Here is a 24,922-nt window from a genome sequence, read left to right as displayed (position 1 = left end):
TCTTAGTATGGGTCTCTTTGGGTTCTTCTTATTTAGAACTCTCTGGCTTTCTGGATCTGGATGTCTATTTCCTTTTCCAAATTAGGGAAATTTATTTGTTTCTTCAAATAAAATTTCTGATGTTTTATGCTTCTTTTCCTCTTCTGGGAACCCTATGATACAAATACTTGTTTGTTTGATGTTGTCCTGAAAGTCTCTTAAGCTATCTTCACTTTTTTTTCATTCTTTTTTCTTTTCTGTTGCTCTGGTTGGGTGAGTTCCACTGCCTTGTCTTCAAGCTCACTGATTCTTTATTCTGCTTCATCTAGTCTGTTGTTAAAACCTCTAGTATATCCTTCATCTCAGTTATTGTCTTTAGCTCTGCACCTTCTCTTGGGTATTTTCTAAGATTTTCATCTGTTTGCTGAAGTTCTCACCATGTTCAACCATTCTTCTCCCCAGACAGGAAGCATTTTCATGACCATTACTTTTAACTTCTATTGGATAAATTACTTATCTCCATTTCATTCAGGTCTCTTCTGTGGTTTTCTCGTGTTCTTTCATTTGGAACATATTGCTCTGTTCCTTTATTTTGCTTGACTCTCTGTGTTAGTTTCTATGTAATAGATGAAACAACCACCTCTCCCAGTCATGAAGGAATGGCTTTGTGTGGGAGAAGAAACTTGTCATTCGTTCGTGTCCTAACTCTTTGTTGTCTGTCAAACTTCTGTGCTTGTCCAAGAAGCCTATTATATTTTTAATAGCTCCCGGTAGGTGAGGCTGTGCCAAGACATGTCAGGATCTCAGTACCTAGATCCAGGCTATTTGGAAGCCAGACCCTTTGGTAGTAGCAGCTTTTTTTAAAGTGTAAAGATATACAGTCCTGTGGGACCAAAAGCGTAAGCATCACTGGACACCAGTGCCAGGTGATGCTCACTGCCCAGCAGCCACAAGAACTGGAAGAGCAGACATAAAAGCCAAGTCACCAAGTGCATGAAAACTCCCTTCCAGGAGATACTGGTGCTCTGGAGCACATCAGAGGGAGAGCTTGAAGATAACACCCACATTCAGAGGCATCTGGAAAGGATAACAGCATCCAGATGTGTGCTTAAGTAGAAGACTGCCCTTCAGGCAAAAGCCATGATGATTAGTTATTCCACACCTCCTTCACAGAAAGACAGATCAGTATCTGTTGCTTCTTGCTATGTCCTGGGCATCAAAGCTATTTAAGAATTATTTCCCAATCTGTTGCAGTCCTGTGGGACCAACAGGCATAAATCCCACTGGCCACCAGAGCTGGGTATGTAGAAGTGTCCCCTGGCAGCATTTGCAAGAATCAGGGCACCAGACAAGGGTCTTGAACTCCTTTCTGGGTGAAACCAATTATTATAGTCCCATGAGATGAGAAACACAAGCTCCCGTGGCCTCCAGCATCAGGCAGTAAAGAAGAGTCCCCTGGGAAGTGTCTGCAATGATTGGGGCATCAGACACATGTAAAAGCCCAATTCCAGGAGATAATGATGCTCTGGAACACAGGGAAGGAAAAGTGTGAAGGTGGTGCCCACCAGCCTCATCCCCAGAGAGCATTCCAGTAGAACACTGCTAGACGCATGTGTTACTTTAGATGCCTGCCTTCAGACCCACACCTTTAATATAAGCAGGTGAGCTTCGTCCACTTTAAGTCTGGGCGTAATCAGCTGCCCCTGAGGGAAGAGGCTTTGAGTAGATTATACTCTCCTTAGATTGGCCACACGGGGATATGTGTCTGGTTCAGGAGACGACCAGTTTTCATTAACTGGCTTTAATTGTCAGCGGATTTAAAATATGGAAATACATTAAATCATGACACTTACTGAATTCTCCCATTTTCTGGGGATAAAGTTCTTGGTTTACCTCATCTTAGCAGGTCCCCCATGAAGTGGCTCCTCCTGAATTCTGTGACCGTGTAACTCCTCCTTCCCACCCCATCCTGGCACTGCATGTTCAGTCCTGTGAAGTGACTCCATTCTTAATGATACTCATGCTCCCTCTCCTCTTCTGGCTAAAACCCCAGGACTTAGCCACCTGGTAGAAGTCTATCTCTCCCACCTTGTGCCCACCCTGAGTCTATTCTCCCCTAATTATCCTTCAGCTGCCCTGACACCCCCTCTGCCAGGATGTACTGGGTATCTCTAGGTGCTCCCAGGGGCTTGTCCCTGGGGCTTAGCTCACAGGTCATAATTATGACAATATTTTGATCTGATCTATTGATTTGTACATATAAGCCACAGTCCTATGTTTTGTACTTTGTTCTGAGAACAAAGCCTCTGTCTCGTCTCTTCTTATAACCCCAGAATCTAGCACTTTTCAGGGCACATGGCAGGTGCTCAGTAAATAACTGTTAGGAAGGTGAGGTTGGTGCAAAACAATCATATAAGCACGAGGTGTCCTTATAGTCAAGTCATGAATGTGTTACTCTCTTACAGATGTTGTAACAAAGTACCATAAGTCAGTTAGTTTAAAACAAAAGAAATTAATTCTCTCACAATTCTGGCAGCCAGGAGTCCAAAATCAAGGTGTCAGCAGGTCTATGCTCCATCCAAGACTCTAGACAGATCCTGCCTTACCTCTTACTGGCACTTGGTAGTGGCCATCAATCTTTGGTGATCCTTGGCTTGCAGCTTCATCACCCCAAGCTCTGCCTCTGTCATCAGATGACCTTCTCCCTGTGTCTCTGTCTTCATTCAGTGTTTTCATCTTCTTATGAGTCCAGTTGCTATGGACTGAATTGTTTCCTCCAAATTCCTATTTATTATCACAACCACATAGCTAATGAATAACTGAGGCTCAAAAAGTTTCGGTACCTCCCTCTCTTCATCGTCTTGAGGCTACTATAAACAAAATATCACAGGCCAGGCAGTTGGAGTCTGAGCTGGATGTACCAGCAGATTCAGCGTCCAGTGACAGCCTGATTCCTGGTTTGTAAATGGATGTCTTTTTGCTGTGTCCTCACATGGTGAAGAGCAGAGAAAGAGAGCAAGCTCTCACCTGAAAAGGACATTAATCCCAGTCATGAGGGCTCTATCCTCACCTCCCAAAGACCCAACTTCCTAAGGCCATCACACGGGATGGGAGTGGGGTGTTAGGATTTTAACGTATGAGTTGGGAGGCATACAAAATTCAGTCCATAGCACAGCCCCCAAACCACCCTGCTTCAAGGGTGGCATCAAGGGTATACAGTCTATGGCAGGTGCATAGGGACCTCCAGGCCAGTAGCTGCATATCAATGGAGGCCAGCCATGAAGATTTACAGTGTCAGATTTCTGAATATTTTTTTAAATTTCTTTTTTATTTATTTATGATAGTCACACACAGAGAGAGAGAGAAGCAGAGACACAGGCAGAGGGAGAAGCAGGCTCCATGCACTGGGACCCCGATGTGGGACTCGATCCCGGGTCTCCAGGATCGCGCCCTGGGCCAAAGGCAGGCGCCAAACCGCTGCGCCACCCAGGGATCCCGATTTCTGAATATTTTTAATGCATTCTAAAAGGATGTATTATTTTCCCATTTATTCTTAAGAAAGGCAGCAAGATACAGCAAGAGCACCCCCAACGAGGGCTCTGAAATGGGACCACTTACTGTGTGGCTTTGAGTGACACATATGTGCCCTCCATGCCTGAGCAGTCAGACCTGTGAAGGGCCATGTGTGCATGCATCTTAGCAGCCTGGGGTGCTTGGGGCCTGGGAGACATGCATGCCTTGGTCACTTCACATGCCACCAGCTTCCTTGAGAGTATCTCCCTAGCTCAAATTGTTTGGGAGATGGGGAGGAGGGAGTTTGCTGGGGGGGGGGGGTGAGGGTGAGGAGGGCACTAGAGCCTGCTCACTATGCCTGGTAGGAGCTCATAGTAAATTTTCAGGGGTTTTAGGAGCCAGTTTTTAAAACATAGCCATTATTACAAATTAAAGTATGCAAATTCACAATTAAATTAATTATAATAAAAACAAAGGCAATAAGGACTAAAAATCCCTCACTTCCTAATGAGTCTGCCACAGGTTACCATGTGGGTGCCTGGGGGACTGTGTGGCCATGCCTTATATTGCTCATCCTCCTCCCAGCCGTGCTTCTTACCATGTCCCCAGAGGGAAGCTAGAGCTGAGCCAGGGTAGAATTTACACCATGGAAAGTGGCATTTGCTGTACATAAAAGCTTGATTTATTACTGCCAAGGAGGCAGATCAAACTTAAAAGTGTGTTTTCTGTGCAGTCATTAGCTACACTGCAGAGAATACAAACAATTCAGGAAATATCCTTCCACTATCTGAAAACCATCATCCAGCTCAGCAAAGGAATCACTCACATCATTGACAAACTGTTGAAGTCCAGACATGCAGCTTTGTTGTTTTACTTTTGTCTTATTCACCAGCATAAACAAAAGCATGAGCTAACATTCATGTAAGAGCCATGCTTGTTCACCCAGCATCAGCTGACTATGAAAAATACAAGAGTTTGGCAAAAATCAACAAGAGCAATCTGTGAGAATCAATTGACCATATGGAATTTACAGTAAAGAGTATTGTATATTTTATTATTACTTGTAAATTGCATGCTGTGTATCCTCTTTCAGTAGAGTAAAACACATATTGACTTATGTGCACAGGTGTGCATACATTTAGTCAGAGAGCTGGTTGTTACAGGTCCCCAGCACACCACTGACTGCGAACACTGCCAACCTTGACCTTCTGAATCCCTCTGCCTTTCCCATGCCTTCATTCTCTTTAGTCACAGCTCAGCTCTGGTCCTGGAAATGCTGTAGTCACTGGCCTTGACCATGTGGGACCAAAGTGTGGTGGCAGCAGAACCCTGGGAACTGCCAGGTGTGAGGCTCTATGAGGCTGGCTCTAAAGGAAGAGGAATCTGTTATATGGGACCAATTACCAGGAGGAAACATCATTTCTGCATAAAGGTAGTGTCAGCCTCAGCCTGCAGACCCACCTGCTTCTATGGGTCAGTTCCTTGGGCAAGCAGGCAGGTGGGTATAGGCGGACATATCTGCAGCTGAGAAACACTCCCTTTGAGTTTATGTGCCTTGACAAAGACTCTTTCTTTGCCTAAACTCTTGTCTGCCTCCCCCAAGTCTGCAGGGCTTTACCTCCTCCATCCCTGGGAGACTGCTCCTTGTAGCAAGAATCCTGTGACATCAGCTTGGAAGGAACCCCCACCCTGGATATCTGATGGGGTCCCCACCCCCCACCATGCCCAGGAGATGTCTGGCCACCTTGGCTTGCCATCAGCAGAACACTATCAGGTCTGTTTCTCCAGAATGCCCATCAGTAATCTTCACGCACTGCCCTGGCCTGCTCCTCACTTGTCCTCAGGGTTGAGAGAAGTTATTCCCTGAGCTCTCTTTCCCTTACTGCAAGAGTCCTGAATAAAATCTGATGTCACCAGGATCCCTGGGTGGCGCAGCGGTTTGGCACCTGCCTTTGGCCCAGGGTGCAATCCTGGAGACCTGGGATCAAATCCCACGTTGGGCTCCTGGTGCATGGAGCCTGCTTCTCCCTCTGCCTGTGTCTCTGCCTCTCTCTCTCTCTCTCTCTCTCTCTCTCTCTCTCTGTGACTATCATAAATAAATAAAAATTTTTTAAAAATCTGATGTCACCATCTGCATTGTGGCCCAGCTCTGCTTCTCTGGGGTAACCTCCACCCAGGGCCTCACATGAGTGCCAGAGAAGGCGTGTTCAGTTGGACCCAGTGGTAGGCTTTCTTGACAAGGGAATTTGTTTTTTTTTTTAATTGTGGTAAAATATATGTACAATTTACCACCATAATTTTATGTGCATAGCTCAGGGCATGAAGCATATTCACTTTGTGTACAACCATCCCCAACATCATCTCCAGATTAAAGCTCCATTCCCACTAAACACACCCCCTCCTGAGTCCTGGCACCCACCCTTCCACCTTCTGTCTTTACAGACCCAGCCAGTATAGGTTCCTCACAGAAGTGTACCCATGCTTCTGTGACTAGTTTATGTCACCGAGCATACTGTCCTCAAGGTCCATCCATGCCATAGCAGGTGTCAGCACTTCCTTGTTTCTAGGTTGAATAATATGCCACTGTGTGGCTCTATCATATTTCGTGTATCTACTCATCTGTCAGTGAACCTGTGAGTTGCTTCCACAGTTTGACTATTATGAAAAACACTGCTATGGACATGAGTGTACAAATACCTGTTCAAGTCTCTGCTTTTAATTATTTGTGGTAGATCCCCAAAAGTGGAAGTGCCAGATCATATAATAATTTTATTTTTAATTTTTTGAGGAGCCACCATACTGTTTTCCTCAGCGGCTGCACCACTTTGCATTCCCACCGACAGTACAATGGTCCAGTTTCTCCACATCCTTGCCAACACTTGTTTTCTGTGGTTTGGGTAAGTTGGCTATCCTAAGGAGTGTGAGGCGGTCTCTCATGGTCATGCTCATTTGCACTTCCCTGACAATTAGTGACGTCGAGCATCTTCTCATGTGTCTGTTTGCCATCTGTATGTCTTCTTTGGAGGAAAGTCTATTCAAGTCTTTTGCCCTTCTTCTGAATAGGATTGTTTGGGGTTTTGGTGTTGAGTTGTAGGAGTTCTTTATATATTCTGCATATTAACCCCTTATCAGATATGTGATTTGCAAAATTTTCTCCCATTCTGTGGGTTGCCCTTTTTACTCTATCAATAGTATCCTTTGATGCACAGAAGGATTTTACTTTGATGTAGTCCAGGAAATTTGGCTTTGAATTTCAAAGTACAGCTAATTTCAACAAGCTCTCGGATTCATTCTGGGCCTGTCCCATGTTAGGTTCTGGGTCCACAAATAAGGAGCCAGCTCTGCCTACAGTCTGCAGACAATAATAAACCATCATGCCTCAGTTATGTCATTCAATGCAAAGCTGCCTAGAAAGCACACACACACACGTGCATCCAAACACAATTTAGGACAGCCAGAAAACAAGGAAACCCAGAAAACATCTGGGTCCTTGCACAAGCAAAGTGACCCTAGGACAGTTGGCCAGCAAAGGGTGGCTCCCTCAGCCCCCCTGAGAGACAAAAGTCACCGTGAAGGGCCCAGTAGACTCAAGAAAGCCCTGGAAATGAGAGGAATGTGCTGGGGACCCCTGTCTCCACCCCCAGGACTGCAACCCCAGAACCTCACTGAGGCCTCGTGACCTGCTGGGGACGTGACCACAGTCGGGCTCATGACTCATCCCCACCCCCTAGCCCCATCTGTGGAAAGGAATAATGATCCATTTGTATTCATAAGACTATTGCCGGGAAGATTAATTAAAAGGCGAGGGTATTTTTAACCATCTGTACTAATTTAGGGGAAGAATTTAGAAATATAATTGTATTATCTGTAACTGAGGAATTCACAGATCCCTCTTGGAATCAGAATATTAATGTGTCTCTCAAAGAGACTCAGCAACATGAGCAAATCACGGCTGCCATTCCTCCTAAATTAGCCCAATTAAATAAGGATAATTTTAAATGTTTGGCTTGGGGGGTGAGGAGAGGGTGGGGTAAAGGAGTCACACACCAGCAAGGAGAAGACCTCCAAGTCTGGGTAAGCCACAACTCTGACAGAAAGCTAAGGCCAGCCCCATGGCGGATGCCCTGGTCCCCAAGGGCTGGGATTCAAGCCCGAAGGGGTGGGAATGGATGTTCTCCTGTAAGTAATGCAGCAGAGAAATCAAATCAGCCTTGGAGATGGGAGGGAGGTGTTCAGAGACACAGCCCAAGGCTAGCGGAGCGGGTCCTCCAAGCTCCAGTTGGTGACCCCATGGGGCCCACGGAAAGCACCACTCCTCGAAGTGGCCAGACTAGTCATTTATTGTGAGACACAAAGGAATAAACCATCCTGGCATGGTTGAGTAACGGGCCGGTTGGGAAGGCTTTGGCTGGGTGCTGGTGCCTGGGGAGAGGGAAGGGTCTCTCCACCTTGCCTGAACTCCTGCTGGCAGGGGAGCCAAGCTGGAGGCCTCCGCTGGCCCCAGGGGAGGTACTGAACTTCCACACCAGGTCAGAGGCCCCACCAGAGCTCCGGGCCACTGAAGGGCTAAGGAGAAGGAGGGGGCTTCACATGCGCCAGGCCCTGGGGCGATGAGGGCAAGGCGCTGACGCTCAGAAGGCCACACGTTCTGGCAAGCCCCTCTGCTGCGGGAAGACTTCCCTGAGCATCCTTGCAAGGCCCTCGGGGATTCAGGGGCTTTGCTGAATTTTCTAACACACGTTCACCTATGTGCTGCCGGGTCAGCCGCTCACCACAGGGTGCTGTACCACAGGAGGTAGTGTGATCTCCGAGTGCATATGCATGTGCACACGTGAGTGTGCTCACACATGCAAACACATGCATCCGTGTCCATACAGGCTTTGAAACGGGGGTTCAAAGCTTGGAGCTGATCCGTGCTAGCAATGTGACTTCGGGCAAGCTTTGGGACCCTTGCTGGACATCCCAGTTCCTCAGCTGCAATCACAGTGGGTAAAATCCCAGCCCACGGGGTTGGTAGGAATGTGGTTCTGGCGGCCAATCTGTTTCAAGAAAGCACAGCTGACAGGCAGGCCCCTGACCCAGGAGACCCCTTCCTCTGTCTGCATCTCACCACCACCCCTGTCGGATGCCCCCAGAAATGGGGGAGGCATCCGTCGAGTATGCGAGCAGGGAGTCCTGTTCCTAGAGGACCAGGGAAAGGGTTAGCTCAGCTGCAGTAAAGCAGGCAGAGTGAGCCACAGCCAATCAGGCGTGCAGGCAGCGCTCTCCCCAGACGGTGGCGGCTGCATGGGGCACCTTCCCGCGCCGCGAAGGTGAACCCTTCCTTCTCCAGCAGATTTCCCCAGGCAAGTGTTACGCATGCCTGGAGAAGATGAACAGAGAAGCCTGATCCCACAGGCTCTGTGAGACCTGGGGATGGGGGAGGGAGGTGGACCCATGCTCATACTCCGGCTCATGTGTGAGGAGCCAAGTGCCCTCCCGCCCAGCAACACCCCACCCCCACACCCCAAACAGCCACATCATCCATCACCACCCATCCTTCCCCAGGGTTAGCCCAGGACTTGCAACTGTGGCTTCCAGAGTGGACATGCATTCTTGATCAAGCAGGTGCACTGAGCACCTACTGAATACAAGGCCCCGTCATGGGCACCTGGGAGGAAGCCTAGCCACGACGAGGTCAGGGAAAGTTGAATTAAGCAAGGTTGTAGAGCAGAGCACAGCCCCTTAGACCATCAGCGACAAAGATGGGGACGAGTCAAAGAGAATGCGGAGAAGGAAGGCCAGCCAGAGTCCCTGGCACCCTATGTTGTTATTTGGGAGAAACTGAGATGCAAAGTAGCACTAGGGCTGCCACAGATATGGGATGGAGAGGGCGTGTGGAGTCACAGTCACAGAACTCTTGCCCCACGGCCTGGTGGCAGTTAGGGACCACAGCACTACCAAGTACTAGGCGGACAAAGTGAGGTCATGGTGAGAGGAACTCAAGATCATGACCCAGGTCCTCCCGTCCAGTCCTCTTTGAGCTGTGGGGAGACATTCCCCCATATGCCACCCTCGGTCCTACCCTGCTGCCCAGGGAGGTGCCCAGGGGACAGTGACACTCAGGGCAACCCTGAGAGGGCTCTGCCTCCCTCCACTGACACCCCACCCAGCCCAGCAGCCCTGCAGAAGTCAACAACATCCCCCATCCTCCACCCGGCAAGCACTCTGGTCCCCAGGGGCTAGGTCAGCCTCAGGCTGGGGCCTACAGCCAAGAGCTGGCCTGCTTGCTCCTGCCTGTGGCACAAACCCTTCAGCCTGATTCTTGAGATGCTTGCACCTTAGGGTCCAAGGATACTCCCCAGGATGGGAGCCTCTCCTCCATGACAGCGGCCCCTCCCCCATGAGGGCAGCCCCTCCTCCCTGCCAATAGTCCCTTAGCCCCTTAAAATAACCCTCCAGAATAAAGCCCCTCCTGCCTGAATTGGAGGGTTTCCGGGTGATCCCAGCAGCAATCTGGGGAAGTCCTGTGGGAAGAACAGGGAGAAGCCAGCCGCGCAGGGAGGTGAGAGGAGGACGGTCCAGGAAGAGTGGGGAGAAGGACCAGCGGGGCATGGAGGACCCTGTGCGGGGCAGCGGGAGGGGCCAGGGCAGAGGTGGGTGGGGGGACAGTCAGTCCCCTGGGGGACAGTCGTGCAAAGGGGAGCAGAGGCCTAGGGCGCAGAGTGGCCAGGTCAGGAGGCTTTGCAAAGCTGGTGATTATAATGGCAAGAAAGGCACTGACACAGGGACCCAGGTCAGGGGTTCTGATGAGGCCAAAAGGATGGATACCTGCAAAGTCCTTGAGGAAGCAGGGGACGAAGGCAAGGCCCAGGACCGTGGAAGCAGAGATTGTCCACCCCAGCCCCCAGAACTGCCTGCCCATAGAGTCCCCCCACCCCGGGGAGGCTGATGTTATCTGGGGGACACCCCTCATTTCCAAACTCCTGAACACACTGTCTAATAAACCTGCCAGTGAGCCTGAGGCTCTGCTGGATCCAGACAAGGGAACCCTGAGCTGTGGGGTATCTGGTTCCCACTGAGGTGGGCAGGGGTCCACAGCTTCTCCTAAAAGCACCTCCCTGGTTGATCCTCACCTTGGTGCTGCAGGAAGCCAGGGTCATTCGTGAGGCTTCTTGGTCATCTCTACCCTTCTGGGCTAGAGAAGCCACCTCCCTGATTTCATAGTTCCCCTCCAATGTCTGTGTGAGCCTTGAACCCTCCCTCTCCTTTCTCCTCAAAACATCGGAGTGGCTTCCATGTCCCTGCCCAAATCCTGATTGATAGCCTCTGGGTAGAGGGACAGGCAGGGGAAGGGGAGGTACTGGCTGGGGAGACGAATGCTGAGCATCCTGTGCTACGGGGAATGTACCCCCAAGGTGTGGGAGAAAGATGCAGGAAGAACAGAGAGACAGCAGCATCTAGCTGGGGTGTAGAAATGATGGCAGGACCTGGGGCAACCACATTGTGATAGAAGCCATCTGTTGAGCACAGCACGACAGCAAGGACAATGACTCCATGACACTGGTGGAGCCGCCCTATAAACCTGGTCAGCTTGTATGTGGATCGTTCCATGCAAGAGAAATTGACTTCCCCATTGTTTCGGCCACTGTGATACTCCTTCCTTGTTATAGTAGCTGGAGCCTGCATTTAACTCACCTAGACTCCAAAAACAAGCCTCATCCCCTGGGGAGGGCTCGGTGCTAGAAATCTATTTGTAGAGGCAGAAACTCCAGCTGTTGTAGGTCTTTAATTTTTTTTTAATCTAGTGTCCTTTGGCAATGGCCATTGCAAATCCCTCTATCAGGAGGCAAAATGGTGTGTCCTTTCTACACCTGATGAGACTTTCTACTAGTATATGAGGTAAGGTGATGCTAACTGTTCTAAAGAAACCCAAACACATGTAATGGCCCAACACAACAGCAGTTTACTTTGTGCTCAGATAAAGTCCAAAAGGATGTTCCTGAGGACCAGGCGGCTCTCCAAGGTCCTTCCACCTTGCAGCTCTTCCATCACCGGGCAGCAGAGTCCTCCCCTAGGTCCTCCCATCCAGTCCCCCGATGGGAACGGAGAGAATAGAAGTGCATGCGGGTGAGTGCTAGGGTGGCTTCCATCCCTTCTGCCCATGTCCCTTTGTCCATGGCTCTGTCACTTGGCCCTGCCTAGTCATAAGGAGGCTGGGAAATGTGATCCTTGCCTGGAAGACCAACTCCCAGGACCGGATCCACAGCTGGGAAGGACGTGATCTACCACCAAGCCTCCATTCTCTGCACTAAGGAGATAAAGGCAGGGATGGGAGTAATCCAGACACGGTTCCGTCAGGTGGGGAGGTAGGAGCCTGTTCCTTTCCAAGCAGACTCACATTCCAAATCTCTTGTTGTTTCCGGGCTGAGAGGAGTTCACCAAGTGCCCCGACGCCTCATGTGAGGACAGGGGCACCAGATAGGTCACCAGAGGATGGCACGTTCAAAGAAGAAGGGCTCTCCAGTTCATATCATTTCTTGTTGTACATCCTGTGTCTGTCTTGTCTGGAAGGGATTCGACCTCAGTCAGGAACGTCACCCAGGGATACCAGCTGGGGTCCCCTGTGGTCCTGTCTCCATGAGGACTTGTATTCAAGGATCTGCACTGCAGCATTGGTGGTCTGACTGGTAGTCCTTGGCTAGCCCTCCCAGAAACTTCTTCCCTAATCCTCTTGCTTCCATGTCTGTCCCAGAGCATCTCTCAGGGAAAGCCCCAGGAGCTCTCTGTGACACCAAGCACATTCAGCTTTTACCTACCCTCTCCTCTTCATTGCATCTCTGTCACCTTACAGAGATCCACTCAGCCTCCTCTCTGCTCCAACCCCCGGCCTCTAAGTAAGGACTTCTCCGAAGGGCAGACTTCCAGCTGGCTCACTGCGGGTTCGTTCATCCACTCAAGCATCCCAGCATGGGGTCTAGCGCACCGGGACCAACGCTCTCCTGAGCATGTGGAGTGGCTTCTCTGTCAATGTGGCTTTGCCTAACCCCATCCAGAGCCTCTGCCCCCACAGTGGGGCAGGGGGCATTTCTGCCTTGTGAGGGATGCCATCTGGGGAGGACAAGCAGCTGTGCCAGCGGCGGTGCTTATCGACACCGTGATGATCATGGCTGAGAGGGTCACCAGGCTTTCTGGAGCTCAGTCATAACCTGTATATGGCCCAACGGTTTTTGCTTTTCCTTGGCCGTAGGAGTCAAGGGGGGACCTCCTCGCCATGATATTGGTGGCAGTTCTCATCCCAAGTGGAAGAGGAGCAGTCTGTTGGCTGAAATTAAAGCACTAACCTGGAAAGGGTAGGTGGGAGGAGGGGGGAGTGGGTGGGGGGTGCAGTTGGGCCTGAGGCCTCTGGGCACCGGAGCAGGGGAAGCTGTATTGCAGTATCAGAACTACAGGTGAGGGGAGCCTCAGGAGCCACCAGCGTGAGGTCTTAAAAGTGAGGGAAAGTTCCCTTTGCCTTGGGTCCTAAGTCATGGAGACCCTAATACCCTTAGGACATCCCACAGTGAACAGGGTTCCCCTGAAGCTGAGCCCGTGGAATACGACTCCTGGCAGACAGCAAAGTTGTGCAGACTGTCTGGGCTTCCACTGGCCAATCTGTGGTCTTTGCCCACAAAATCCAGCCATGCCTCCAGGTCTAAATTATTGCTCCGCAAGGTTCAGATTCCCAGGTCCTACCCTGCGCCCAAGGGGCCTATTAACAACCCCACAGCTGGCCCAGGGCTCGTCCCCAGGCCTGGGACCCACCCCACGACACACCTGTTCTTGCCCCCGCCCACCACAGCCTCCAGAGAATGGCATCCACATCTTCTGAAAAAGACCCAGCCAGTGGGCCTGGCCCCCAGATCCAGCCCCCGCTCCACCCGTCCTGGGATCAAGCCCCTAAGGATTAACTGGACAGTTCTGGGGGCTGTGAGGAGGCAAGTGCAGGCCTGAGTCCTCATGTGTGGCCTTGTGTCACCACCTGTGAGCACCACTGACTTCACCCTCCCCGGGACTGGCACCAGGGACTGGCATCCAAGCTGTCTGTCTTGTCTGTCTCCCTGTTGCCATTACTCTCGTTCCCATGATGCAGTGTGATGTAACAGAAACAGTGGGTTCCATCTGTAATTTATATTGAACCACTTCTGGACATGACAGAGGCAGGACATAGAGAAATTATATGAACCATTCGGAAGGAAGTGGCACTGGAGCAGGAGGAGGCTGGGGGCAGGCCGAGATGTGGGGAGGGCCCAGGCAGAAGAGCGAGGGGCACACAGGCCTGCAGCTTTATCTCGAGGTGTGCTATGGACTGGGTGTCCCCCAAATTTCTGTGCTGAAGCCCTAATGCCCCAGTGGGATTGTATTTGGAGGCAGGGCCCTTGGGTTAATGTTAGATGAGGTCATGGGCTGGGGGTGCAGCTGATGGCTTAGTGCCCTTGCGAGAAGGGGAAGAGACACCAGAGCCGCTCTCTCCACCACGGGGAGACCCAGTGAGAAGGCCACTGTCTGCAAGCCAGGAAGAGGGTTCTCACCACAACACGAGCGTGTGAACACCCTAACCTCAGACCAGCTCCAGAACCGTGAGAGGTAAGTAGCTGAGTTCAAGCCCCGGCCCGAAGAATTTGTTACGACAGCCAGAGCTGAGGCAAGAGCATCTCTCTCATTAAGTATCAGCATAACTCATACACTGAGCTGGGAAGCATTTTCTCCTCTTTCATTTTTTGGGAGAATTTGTAAAGCTTTGGTATGAACTCTTTAAATGTTTGGCAGGATTCAGCAGTGAAGCCACTTGGGCAAAGGCCGGCATAGTGTGCATCTGGCATGTTCAAGGCACAATCATCAGGAGGTCGGTGTCACTGAGGGGCAGAGGGCAGCAGGTGCGTACAGGGCCCCACAGGCCACAGTCAGGATGGTGAACGTTAGACAGGGAGAGGTGACAAGATCTGCCTTGTGTGGCAAAGGAGCTCTCTGGCTGCCAACGTGACTGGAAAGGCTCTGGCAGGACAGAAATGGAGACCAGAAGGCCAGATGGGTATTGGTGAGATAGGCTCTCACCACATGGTGCACATGAGCTCATCAGGGTGGGCTCTGGGATTTGGGTCCCCTCTATGGAGCCCAGGGCCAGTGCCTAGAATCAGCTCAAGGTCACCTTGGGAGTAGGCCATGTCTTGGGCCCCTCCCCTCTTCCCAGCCTCCTGTGCATCTGGCTTCCCACGAGGGTGTCCCAGGCTCCAGGAGGACTCCAGACGGTATGTTTCATGCTGTATGGAATACAAGCCATGCTCACCGAAAACCATGAAGGCCCCTTGAAGTCGTCAGAGTGGCTGCATGAGGAGTGAAGAGGAGGGGAAAAAAAAAAAGAAAACAATTTACAATTGCAAATTGGAACTCATCTCTCCAAGCCCGCACGGTAATCTAGCTCACGAGACAGATGGCAAAGAAGCGTTCCAGGAACATGTTATAACACATCACTGAACAGCCAAGAGCAGACGGGTTCCAGAAGGGCCGGCTGCCTGTCATTCCACCTTGCAGGGTTGGGACAGGTGGCAGGAGCTGGCCCCATCCGCCTCGCTCTTCTCTTCGGACCATCCCTCAGCCCTCAACTCTTCCACTGTGGGAGATTCAGAGTCACAACCTTAGGGCACCGCCAGAGTCACAGATGCATAAATCACACACCGTGTGCAGCTGTTTACTGGGCAGTGGGACCAGACGCTCCCTGTCTGCTGCGTTTTAAGTGCAGGACAAGGAGAACTGTGCATCCAGGAGGCATGCCAAAGCACACTCAAGTCTGTATCACAGCAAAGAGCACAGCTCAGATGGGGATGGGGGGTGTGCAAAAGGGCAGGGTGGACAGAGGGAGAGAGAAGGAGGAGAGAAGCCCCCTCAGATCCTTCTGCTTTATGCAAATGAGAACAGGTGTACCAAAACCTGACACATCTGTCATCAAAATACACATCCTTGATGCACCAATGCTGCAAGCATGGCCTTCCTGACGCCCAAACACTGCTCTTTTAAGGGGGTAAAAAAAAAAAAAAGAAAGAAAAGCTTTGCTCCATGGATGGTTTTCTTAGTAACCGCGTTGTCATTCCCTGAGCGCGTTCTTTGGCATGATGATTGAGGGACCATCACCGGCAGAGAGCAAGAGCAATGGGAAAGCGCATCAAGCCTGCATCCATGGAGGGAGGCCACGCTTGGGTGACCTGGCTGGAGAAGGCAGGTGGGGGATGGTTGAGCGTGGCCATGACTGGACATGGGACTCTGGCCTGATTCGGGGGCTGGCAGGGGATGCTGGATAGTAAGAGGATGGTGACATGGCCAGAAGGGCCCCCAAAGTCAGGGCAGGGCCAGTGGTAGGGAGTGCGGAGGGAGAGGAGGACCCACCCAGGTGGAAGTCCCTGTGTGAGCACATAGCAGAAGGACAGAGGGGACAGAGCCGAGGGCAGCTGGAGGTTGTCAGACCAAAGGACTCGAATTTTCCACAGCTCAGTCTTCAAAGCAAACTAGAAATTTTGAACAACATGCTAACAGGGCAGCCCGAGTGGCTCAGAGTTTAGTGCCGCCTTCAGCCCAGGGCGTGATCCTGGAGACCCAGGATCGAGTCCCACATCAGGCTCCCTGCATGGAGCCTGCTTTTCCCTCTGCCTGTGTCTCTGCCTGTCTCTCTGTGTCTCTGCGTGTCTCTCATGAATAAATAGCTAAATAAGTCTTTAAAAAAAAAAAGAAAGAAATTTTGAACAACATGTTAACAAAGCATGTGTACGAGCAGTAAAAACAAAATGCATGCATGCACATGGATCGAACAGAGGGGTGGGTGAGCAGCGAAAGGAAGAAAGGAGAGAGGCAGCATCCAGCCCCTGCATCAGCACCTGCCTTTGCGGGTGCCTGCTTTGATCAGAGCCGCCATTGGGGTATTCAGAAGAACCAAGGATCTGGAAGTTCTCAGGACCCAGTGCTGCTCTGTGAGATGTTAACTGTTTTCAGCATAAATCCAATACATTTCACAAACAATTTCCTTAATGCACGGCCTGCTTCTCCCTGAGAGAACAGAAGTGATTAATAATGTTAACAATGAAAATGGAAAACCCCCAAAGATCATTTGAGGCCGTGCCAAGCCACATTTGGATCTGAATCAGGCCAGCAGACTTTGCTCCATGGAGAAGGTCTTGGAGAGACAGCAAGTCCCCCGGCCGCCTGGCCCTCCTCTCCTGCAGAAACTGCACATCCGTCAGGACTCCCCGCAAGGCAGACCTGTCTGTACCCAGGCTGAGGCCACACCCAGCCTCACCCCATGGCCCAAAAGAACAGGACCCCCCAAGGCACCTCCGCTGGCCCCAGGAGAGCCCAGGTGGTCCCCAGGCTCCAAGCTCTGGGGACATGGCCTGTGGTGGCCACCAAACACCCAAAACTGACATTGAGCAGTTTCCCTTGAGGACTCACTTGCTCAGTCCTTCATTTATTCATTTGTGAACTGTGACATTAACTCCACAAATATTTACAGAGAGCTTTAGCAAGCTCTGGGAAGAGAGAAACAAAGGGCCTTGGCAGACTTCTTGTCTCAGCCTCTGCCTTTCTGACTCAGGTTTCACAAGAGGCCTTGGGGCCATTTGCAAAGTGTGCTCCTCCTTCTCCAACCCGGAGATGCCAGTAAGCTGGACACTGAGGCCACTGGTTCAAATCCCGTTCTACTGTCTTTGAACCTGGCAGTCACTCCGTCTGTGGGTTAGTCTGCTGGGGCCACAATAATAAAAACCACAGCTTTAAACAACAGAAATCTATTCTCTACAACTCTGGAGTCCAAGCTCCAGGGGTCGACAGGTCAGTTCCTCTGGATTCCTCTTCCCCCACTGTGGATGGATGCCTTCCTGTCCACACAGTGTTCTCCCTAATTGCATGCCTTATGTCCCAACATCCCTCTTGAAGATACAGGTCTTATTGGGTCAGGATCCATCCTAATCCTTCTGTAAAGGCCTATCTCCAAATGGGATCACATTCACAAGTGTTAGGGTTAGCACCTCAACATGTGAATTTAGGGGCAACAACCATCTCTGAGGCTGGATCTCCTTACACCTGCTCCGACTTCCTCCTGGAGCCTTGCAGGATCGTGCTGGTGGGAGTAACCAGTCTTCTTGGCCAAGGACAGGAACCACAGCTCTCTGGTGGGTGGAAGAGGATATTAGCAGGTGCTCAACCAGCAGAGAAAATCCTTTAAGAAAAGCCAAGGCTCCTTGAAGAGGTGTGAGCATAAGGTCAGAAACCTGGTCCCAGACCAATCCATTTCTCCCCACTAATTACACTGCCTGCCTGGCTGGTGGTGTTAGATGCTAACCAACCCCAGCTCCTGGGAGGTAACAAAAAAAAATTTAAAATAAAAAAAGGCAGCCCCTTGGTGGGAGGGTTTTGGCGTTTCATCTGAATTCCATAATGAATAATTTATATAAAGGCTTTATTGCAGCCCAGCGTTGCACAATAAATGCTCCATGAGAACATACGCAAACATTTCAACATCAATTTCTCTCTGGTGGATTCGGCTGACAGCCCAAACCAGATTTGAGTTGCTACATTGCTTATTTACGAAAAATATCATAATCTTACATTTATTTGCATTTTTCCAGGCATTCACAGGGTGATGAATTTGAGAGGCACAGGCCACAAATGCAGCTGCTCCTGTTGGATTCAGGAGGGAAGTCCTGAATTTTGGAGTAGACGTGAGGAGAGGGACTCTGCCTGCACACAGCAATGAGAAAAGAGTAGGAAAGAACCACCTAGTTTCTAGGGCATTAAAGCAATACATGGCCACACGTCGTGGGCTGTTCCTGGTGGGCTGGGGTGGGTGGGGTGCAGGGGCGAGGGGGGCTCCAGGGTACAGGCTTGGCCATGAGGCCTCCAAGAAGATTGGCTCAAATCCTCTCCCTCACTGGGTTATGTGGCTCTCTGAGCTTATCCTACCCCCACTCTCCAGGACAGTCAGAAGGTTTCAATAAGGTGATTTGAGCAGCATGACTAGCACATCATCACCTGTGCCCAATAAATGTCTATGGACTGGATAAGTACATGTATGTGCAGTGAGCAGACCCCCACTAAGAACTGCCACTGTGGATATTACTGTCTCCGTGGGCAGGAATGGCTGATCCTGACACAGCTACTGCATGCAGGGGTGCAGCACATCCCCACACTTGCTGCCCTGGGAGTTCATGTAGCCTCAGCTTTATTGTGTTCTCAGTATTTTGTTTCTCTCATTCATAGATTCTTTATTGTTCTCCACAATGTCCTTCTAAGGGTCTTTCCCACTCCCTCCTTCCCCACAGGGCCCCATATTTGCTCTGGCATCCACCTCTCCTTTACACTGCCCATGGACTTGGGAAACCGTTCCATCTTTCATTCTGGTTGAATCCTGATTAGCCAATCACAGTATGCCATCCTCCCTGCCCGTGATTATTTCAGCCAATCAGCACAGAGTATTCCCCTGGTGACTATTATAGGTCCAGGCAGAGACATATTATCCAGGCTAGCCAATGACTAGGATGGGAAGAACTTGTACTCCATCTATCTTTCTCCCACTGGGTGTTGTCCAATCAGCAGCTGGCAGCACACATCTTAAAGCTATGAGGAAGGCTGCCTGGGGACAAGGAGAAGTAGAGTCAAGAGAATCACAGAACAGTGAAGCTAGAGCCCTGATGGCACTGTGCTAGCAGCTGACCTCACCTCAGAATCTGTGCTTATGTGAGATGATGCATCTCTTTATGGTTAAACCATCCTGAGATGGCACTTCCATTACTTAGGATCCAGTGTCCTCACTGGTACAAGTCTGGGAGTCATTAATTAATTCATATCATCTTTGCTGAGAAACCAGTACACCTGGGTTCTCTCTCTTTAGTGCCAAGAATAAAAACCCAAGTAAAAAAAAGTCCTCTGCTCCAAGTGCTTACAGTACAGGAGGGGAGACAGACAGATATTACCACCTAGGTGAGCAAAGGACAGTGAGTGAGAGTCTGATCAAACTTGGCTGGAGGGGTAGATGCTCAGGGGAAAAGAGTCAGGGAAGCTCCCAGTAGAAGCAGACCTGTGAGCCATGGTTGTGTTGCTTCCTTACAGTCCCTTGGATGAGCCATCTGACTACTGAGAAATGACCCCTATGGCTAAAGTTAGAGGGCCTCAACTGTGACCAGACCTCCACAGCCCCTCAAATGTCCCAGCCTTGGCAAAGTGTGGGTCAGTAAAGGAGTGCACAGTGGGATAAAGGAGGAAAAAAAATAATGGCCAAATTAAGGTCATCACCAGAATTTTATTCTAAGCTTCATGAGTAAGGTCACTTCTGTTTTCAAAGACCCACACAAAATACTTTCAAATTTGATTGAAACTCATCCCTTGTCATCCTGGAAAAGTCCATGAGAAGAGCTTTATGGAGCTCCCTGTTAAAACCTAAGCCTATCTTCTAATAAGGCAGGATACTGGGGTGGCCAAGAGCTTCACTGTCTGGGATTGACCTCACCATCCCTAGGTGAGTGATGTCTCCAAGACTCAGTCACCTCCTGTGGGAAATGGGAAAACAGCAGTACCTACTTTAGTGAGCTAATGTGTAGAGCCTATGGATAAGAGAAATAAAGTTTTTAGCACTGTTCCTGGTATACAGCAAGTGCTCAATAAATGTATTATTTCCTAGACACTTTCACTCTAAATGGTCTACAGGTGAAGATTAATCCTTCTGGCCAATTGTTATAACAGGTATTTACCTTCCCAACTAAAATAACAACAAAAAAAGAGAAAATATATGAAACAACAATTTTCATTCCATGGACATCAGGTAACAGCAAAAAGTAATTTCTAAGACATAGGAAATAAACAATATGAGCCTGAAGATCTCCCCTGTTTGCTGCATTGGGTGAGTTTCCAGACTGCAGCACAGGCATGGGGCACCCAGGTTGATCCCAAGGGACCCTGAGTAGAGAAGATGGAGCTAAGAATCCAGGGAGACTGAGGCATCCAGAGTTCCTAGGACACAACACTATAGAGGAGAAAGCTTTAGAAAAAACAACAGAGATCTGCAGAAGGTCCCCTTGAAGTATCAGGAGAGAAGTGATCAGTGCATATGGGTGAGGAAACTACCCACAACTGGGGAAATAAGCCCCCAGAAAGGGTTAGCGGGAACAGTGCCCAGTGCTCACACAAGGCTGAGAATTACTGTTCCCACACCCAGACTGGGAAATCCCACAGTTCATTGGGTAGAATAACAGAAGGATCTTGCCTCAGTCATGGGAATCTGTTACCCCTAGACCAGATGCTGGTCTGCTCTGGGGTAATTAATTGCTAAGGATAATTGTTACTGATTTGCCAGCCCCACCTAACAAATCTTAAAAATGAGATCTGAAAGGATCAGAATGTTCCCAAGTTACTCAACTGGCTCAGGAATATTTTAGATCTATTAAAAAAATACTATCCAATAACTAGCAATATAAAATTTGAATGTCTGGCATCTAATCAAAAATTTCTGGGCATGCAAAGAAGTGTGAAAATATGATCATGATAAAAGGAAAAATCAATGAAATTAGAGCAGACATAGATGTTAGAATTAGCAGACAGGAACATTTATTACAAGGGGACATGGGGGAATGGTCAAAATTGGTGAAAGTGATTGAGAGGTATAAACTTCCAATTATAAAATAAATAAGTCAGGGGAATAAAAAGTACAGCTAGGAAATATAGTCAATAACATTGTAGTAACATTGTATGGTGACAGATGGGAACTACACTTATTATGGTGAGCACTGAGTAATGTATAGAATTGTTGAATCATGATGTTATACACCTGAAACTAATATAACGTTGTATGTCAACTTCAATTTTAATTGAAAAAAAACTACTGTGTGCTTAAAAAGAAAGCTAGCAAATTTCAAAGATCCTTGCTCCTAAATAAATAAAGTTATCACAGCAAACACAATATTGAAAAAGAAGAACAAAGTTGGAGACCAATGCTATCTGGCTTCAAGACTTACTATAAATCTACAGCAATCCAGGCAATGTGGTATTGGTGAAAGAACAGACAAATAAGTCAATGGAACAACATAAGGAGTCCAGAAATAGAGCCCTGTAAATACAGTCAACTGATCTTTGACAAGGAGCAGAGGCATTACAATGAAGCAAAGATCTGTTTAACAAATTATGCTGGGACAACTAGACATCCACATGCAAAAAAGTGAATTTAGATACAAGACTTACACCCTTCACAAAAATTAACTTAAAATAGATCATAGATATAAATGTAAATACAAAGCTATACAACTTTTGGCAGGTAACATAGGAGAAAACCTAGTTGGCCTTAGATTTGATGATGCTTTTGTAGATACAACACCAAAGACACAATTCATGAAAGAATTAATTAATAAGCTGAACTTCATGAAAATTAAAAACTTCTGCTCTGTGAAAGACAATGTCAAGTGAATTAGAAGATAAGCTTAGACCAGTAGAAAATATTTGCAAAGACATAACTGATAAAGGATTGTTACCCAAAATACACAAAAACTCAACAATAAGAAAACAAACTATCTAATTTTAAAATAGGCAAAATATCCTCAAAGAGTTAAAAATAGACCTGCCCTACGACCCAGCAATTGCACTGTTGGGGATTTACCCCAAAGATTCAGATGCAATGAAACACCGGGACACATGCACCCCTATGTTTCTAGCAGCAATGTCCACAATAGCCAAACTGTGGAAGGAGTCTCGGTGTCCATCGAAAGATGAATGGATAAAGAAGATGTGGTTTATGTATACAATGGAATATTACTCAGCCATTAGAAACGACAAATACCCACCATTTGCTTCAACGTGGATGGAACTGGAGGGTTTTATGCTGAGTGAAGTAAGTCAATCAGAGAAGGACAAACAGTGTATGTTCTCCTTCATTTGGGGAATATAAATAATAGTGAAAGGGAATATAAGGGACGAGAGAAGAAATGTGTGGGAAATATCAGAAAGGGAGACAGAACATAAAGACTCCTAACTCTGGGAAACGAACTAGGGGTGGAGGAAGAGGAGGAGGGTGGGGGGTGGGGGTGAATGGGTGACGGGCACTGAGGGGGACACTTGACGGGATGAGCACTGGGTGTTATTCTGTATGTTGGTAAATTGAACACCAATAAAAAATTAATTTATTAAAAAAAAGGCAAAATATCTGAACAGATACCTCACCAAAGAAGATATGGCACATGGCAAAGAGTCATCTGAAAAGATGCTCTGCATCATATGACATTAGGATAATGCAAAACAAAAAACAACCAGACATCACTGCATACCTATTAAAATGGTCAAAATCCAAGATACTGACAACACAAATGTGGAACACCAGGGATGCTGGTTGGATGAAACATGGTGCAGCCACATTGGAAGACAGTTTGGTGGTTTTTTACAGAACTGAACACACTCTTACCATATGATCCAGCAAGCATGCTCCTTGGTATTTACTTAGATGGGTTGAAAACTTATGTCCACACAAAAACCTGCACACAGATGTTTATAGCAGCTTTAGTCATAATTGCCAAAACTTGGAAGCCACCAAGATGCCTTTCAGGAGGTAATGGTTAAATAAGCTATGGTATATCCAGACAATCAAATATGACTGAGCTAAAGAAAAATGAGCTATCAAGCCATGAAAAGGTGTGGATTGCTGTTTTAAATGTGATTACTAAGTGAATGAAGCCAATTTGAAAACACTACATATGTAGGGTTTCAACTATATGGCATTTGGAAAAGACAAAGATGTAAAAGTATGAGCATTTGACAGGAGTGGAGGAAGAAGTAATAAGAATAGTACAGGGGATTCTTAGGGCATGTTGTATGAGATTATATCAGCGGACACATGGCATCATACATTTGCCTAAACCTATAGAGTGTACAACACCAAGAATTAACCCTCATGTGAACTATAGATTCTGGGTAATGTTGATATGCTGACATAGTTTCCTCCTTGGTAAAAAAAAAAAAAAAAAAGTCCCACTCTGATAAGTGATGTTGATAATGGGAGAGACTATACATGTGTGAGGGTACAGAGTCTGTGGGAAATCTCTGTACCTTCCCCTCAACTTTGTTGTGAACCTAAAGCTGCTCTTAAAAACAAAATGTTTTTTAAAAGGAGAAAAAAGAAAACTTTATCACAATCACATATATTCAAAAATTTATAAAGACATGGAAAGTATTTAAAAGACCCAAATAAACCTTCCAGATATAGAAATCACAGTATCTGAGATGACAAATACACAGGATGAAATTTGTAGCAAATTAAACTTTGCAATAGTAAAGACCAATGAACTTAAAGACATATCAATAGAAAGTATCCAAAACAAAACACAAAGGGAAAAAATAATTTTGAAAAATTACCAGAGAACTAGTGAGCTGAGGAATAACTTCACACAGCCTGATATTATATAACGAGAATCGCCAAAGAAGAGGAACACAAAACCTATTTAAAGAAATAATGGCTTAAGATATTCCAAATTTGACAAAAACTACAAACCCACGGATTTAAGAAGTTCAGTGAACCTCCAGCACAAGAAACAAAAATGCACATTATTTGTTTAACCTCAATGATGAAGAGAAATGTGCAAAATTAACCAGAAGAAAAAGACATGTTACATAAAAAGAAACAAAGGTCAGAATGACAGCAGACTTTTTATTGCAAACAATGTAAGCAAGAAGACAGTGTATCAACATCTCTACTGGGGTTTTTTAGAACTGTCAACTTGGAATTTTATGCAGTGAATTTGTTATCCTTTTTTTAAGAAACAGAATTCTTTTTTGTATTTGAGTATAGTTAACAAGATATGTTACATTAGTTTCAGGTGTACAACATAGTGATCAGACAAATCTATAAATTATGCTACACACTACAAATGTAGCCATACAACGTGATTACAATGTCATTGACCATATTCCCTATGCTGTACCTTTCATCCCTGTGATTTATTCATTCCATAACTAGAAGTCTTATACAGTGAAATTGTCTTTAGAAAAATAAAGCAAAGATTCTAAGTTCAGATATGATGAAGTAAGCACTCTCCACCTGGTCTCTCCCACTAAACACAACTGTAACACCTGGACACATACGTGGACCGGTTATTTGAGAGCTTTGAAAAGTAAATAGTAGCAGGCAGATTGAGAAAGAAAACCAGATTTTTTTAAGTACCGAAAGTGAACACTGGCACAGAGAAACTTAAGGAAAGCCTTCTAATTCTGACTAAAAGAGAAGGATGGGAGCCTCCTAATGCTCAGAGAAAACATGGACATCCCACATCTTTTCTCTTCTATTTTCTCACACCCCAGCCCCCAAGTGATAATTCTGAACCAGAGGAATCTTCCTCTCCAGTTAGTGGATCTAGGATACCAAGAGGGTAGCAGAAGCCCCATTGCTCTTTTTCCTCTT

The sequence above is a fragment of the Vulpes lagopus genome, chromosome 10 (genome assembly GCF_018345385.1).
Source record: "Vulpes lagopus strain Blue_001 chromosome 10, ASM1834538v1, whole genome shotgun sequence".
Taxonomy (NCBI): Eukaryota; Metazoa; Chordata; class Mammalia; order Carnivora; family Canidae; genus Vulpes; species Vulpes lagopus.
The sequence above is the reverse complement of the archived record's forward strand: the minus strand, read 5'-3'. Positions refer to the sequence as shown.